This window comes from Gossypium raimondii, chromosome 10, assembly GCF_025698545.1.
Source record: "Gossypium raimondii isolate GPD5lz chromosome 10, ASM2569854v1, whole genome shotgun sequence".
NCBI classification, from domain to species: Eukaryota; Viridiplantae; Streptophyta; class Magnoliopsida; order Malvales; family Malvaceae; genus Gossypium; species Gossypium raimondii.
Genome location: NC_068574.1, coordinates 45301262 through 45304784, shown reverse-complemented (window position 1 = coordinate 45304784; position 3523 = coordinate 45301262). Strand labels below are relative to the sequence as shown.

General features: G+C 36.2%; 1 non-coding gene across 1 annotated transcript; it reads left to right on the top strand.

The window, feature by feature from the left end:
• Positions 1-1096: 1096 nt before the first annotated feature.
• Positions 1097-1203, top strand: LOC128034191 (small nucleolar RNA R71). The gene has a single exon (XR_008190323.1). It is a non-coding gene; the product is annotated as a small nucleolar RNA R71 (small nucleolar RNA).
• Positions 1204-3523: the final 2320 nt, after the last annotated feature.

The following is a 3523-nucleotide window of genomic DNA, read 5'->3' as shown; positions in this document are numbered from 1 at the left end:
ATTAATGTTGTAGGTTATTAAATATATATAAATGAAAGTTAGATTTTACTTTGGCATGTTTGAGGAATGTATATTGTTTAACTTTATCTTATGAATTTATCATAGTTGCTCCAGTAATGAATGTGACACACTGTAGCTTTGACCCAATGATTGGGTCAAGAATAGGGTGTTACAGACCGTTTTTCCTTATAATTCTAGAAAAAAATATTTCCACATTTAGGTTTGAAAAATTAGAGGGGTTGACATTCGTCGGTGCCTCTTCCTCAATAGTTTGTCTAAATTTCCTTGGTGGTGTGATGCTATTGTTTTACTAAACAAACTACAATAATATAGCAATGTATTTTGAAATAACCAATGTAACAGTAGTGAAGAAAGAACCCTTAACCTTGTTACAACAGTTGCTTCTTGTTTCATTTGATTCTCGTTGCAAATGCTCCTGGATGTATAGCTTACTATCATGCTCATCAATTGGCTCATTTGATCTTCCAACTTAGTCAACGTAGTCCTAATTTGAATGCACTCAAATTGCACTTATCTCACTTCTATCCTCATTGATTGCATTTCCCCCTCTATGCGATCCAACCTTTGACCACATATAGTATGGTCATTCACATTGGTCCTCTCCTGAGCTTTCTGCAAATAAGGAGGTTTGTAAGTATGATTTTGCCAATTCTAAGTAGCATTACCTCCTTGGTTTCCACCCCATCTCAAGTTTGGGTGATCTTGTCATCTGGGATTATAAGTGTTTGAATATGGGTTTCCATCCCTATTCCTATGTAGTTCACTGTATTAACCGATCGTCCTGACTACTTCATTCATCATAAGTCTAGTAGATGTTGACTCTAACCGGTTAAGTTTATCCAATATTTGTTGGTACTTGTCTTCCTCATGGATAGCTTTGGCCATAGGTGTTCTCGGACCATAACTAAATATTTCGTCCGGCCATTGGCAAGACTTCATGGCCATGTTCTCTATCAGCTGACAGACACCCTTATACGTTCAGTTCATTAAGGCCCCTCCTGCAGCTCTATCTAGTCCTGACATTGAGTTCCCATCTAACCTATTGTAGAACATATGCAACCTTAATCATTCAAGCAGACCATGATGAGGGCATCTCTATACAAGCAACTTAAAATGCTCCCAAGCTTCATAAAATTTTTCTCCTTCCATCTGTTTGAAGTCGATAATGTCTCTTCTCAGTTGGACAATTTTGCTGATAGGGAAGAAATTGCCCAAAAATTTTTCCACAAGTTCGTTCCATGTAGTAATTGATCCGAGTGCCTGCGAATCTAAACAAGAAAAGGCATTATCGTTTAAGGAGAAAGGGAGTAACCGAATACGAATAGCGTCATCAATGATCCCGTTAAATTTAAAAGTGTCACAAAGTTGGATAAACTGTTTTAAATTTTGATTCAGGTTATCTGTTATCGCCCCTCTGAATTGAAGATTATTCTGAACCATTTGGATTATTGTCGACTTTATTTCAAAATTGTTCGCAGTTATTGTTGGTCTTGTGATGTTGCCTTGTATTGCATTCAAAGTTGGTAGTGCGTAGTGTCTGAGCATCCTTTTTTCACAAGCCATGGGTGGCTCTATTGGTAACAGGTGTTGTGATGGTGGCAGGTCTTGTATGGGTGGATCATTAAAAAACGGATTATCACATGGTAGATCAACCGCAACAGGCAGGTTATTTTGCATCTGCTATTATTGCTGCTATTGACGACTACTGTGTATGATTCTTTTTAGATTAGTGGCTGGCTCTACAGGTGTGCCCCTACTCCGAGTCACATACTAAGATCCACGAAGAAAGAGAAATAAGTTAGAAAGTTAAATAAATTAATAAAAATTAAAAATCATATCTATAATTTGAGAAATTTTCTAATTATCCTATTAAGCACAAAAATTAGAATAATCTAATGGCGAAGCTTCCCCAGCAACGACACCAAAAACTTGACCGCCTCCCGGAGTACTATCTTCGGGAGTGAGAATATTGTAACTAGAGATATGAATTTAAGTTGTGTCCTTAAGTATATGAGTCAGGTTGGAATATAGTTTTGTACAATGAAGTACAGGAAGTACTCCGAGGATCATGCCCAAAGCAGGCTTGACAAGATTAATACTAATTTCTATGCTAATAAGTTTAACTAGTACTCTAACCAAATTATATTACGATGATTCGTAAAGTGGTGATAAAAAAGAATTCTAAATAAAGAATATAAACTACCGATAGAAATAACTTGTGAATATTATCATATCTAATGGAAGATGCCTAACTCACTTCAGTGTTCATAGTTAACTCTTATTTCAGGTTTTATCCAATCAGCTAGTCATTAACCTAATAGGGCCTCTCAACCTTCCACTAACCTAATTAGTTGGCAAGCACTATTTATCTCTCAATGTCACAGGTCAAACTGAGTCAGGGTAAGGTTTTCACTATAAATTATACCGATTTCAGGTTCATATCTACCTACATGAATTCTCAAGATTGTCAAGGCTAGACTTTAAGTTCTTCCTTTCCCAACCAACTGATCCACTAAGAACCCTACATAGTCTTCAACTAATCTCACATCCACTTGTTTATCTTTCTAAGGGTTTAGTTTCTCATGGATTTAACAAACATCATAGATTTAAATTGAAACATGAACATATTGCAAAATCAAATAAAGAGGATAGAAAGATCCTGAATATTGTATTGAAACTTGAAGCGTAATCATTGGCAGAAAGATCCTGAATATTGTATTGAAACTTGAAGCGTAATCATTGGCAAAGTCTAATTAATTCACAATTTGAATCTCCCAAAGAACAAAACACTACCGAGAATAAAACAAATTAAAAGTAAAAACCTAAAAACTAAGAAGGAAAGTGAAAATAAAAGGGAGGTAAAAAGTCACCTAAAACGACTGACTAAACTTCATTAAATTGTGTTGTACGAACAAAAACACCTTTGCTCTTTTAAGTGGCCATGTCAAGCCAGTGTTGCAACACCCTTAATCTATGTCGTGACATCCTTGGCAGTTTACTTCTTCGTGTATTCTGGCTACTATGTTGCGACATCCAAGCTCCTTGTAGCAACATCGGGAGCAATCCACTGTCTTTTGCCCTAAATTGATGTCCTGCACACTCACCTAACATGTCAGTCTACCTTTAGGCCTAATTTGGCCCAATAGGCCATATAAAACACCAAAATTACTCATTTCATTCCCTTAGTACTAAAGATAAAAACTAAGTAAAAACATAACTAAATTTCTCTCTAACAAGCTCATTAAGTATAAAAAGAGGTTTAATATGCTATAATGAATTACGACAAATCAGACTGTAGATCGAAGCTTGTGACGATTGCACACAGTACGTCCCATGGAGGTCAACCGATTAAATAGGGCTCATTTGACCCATAGGGCTCATTTGACCCACTTGAGCTAGCATGATTCGTGGAACATATGGAAAACTAGATGGCTAATGGAATATTCCAGTAAAACTAGAGTTACCATGGTCAATGTTGTAAATCTTAAGGGATAAGATCGAA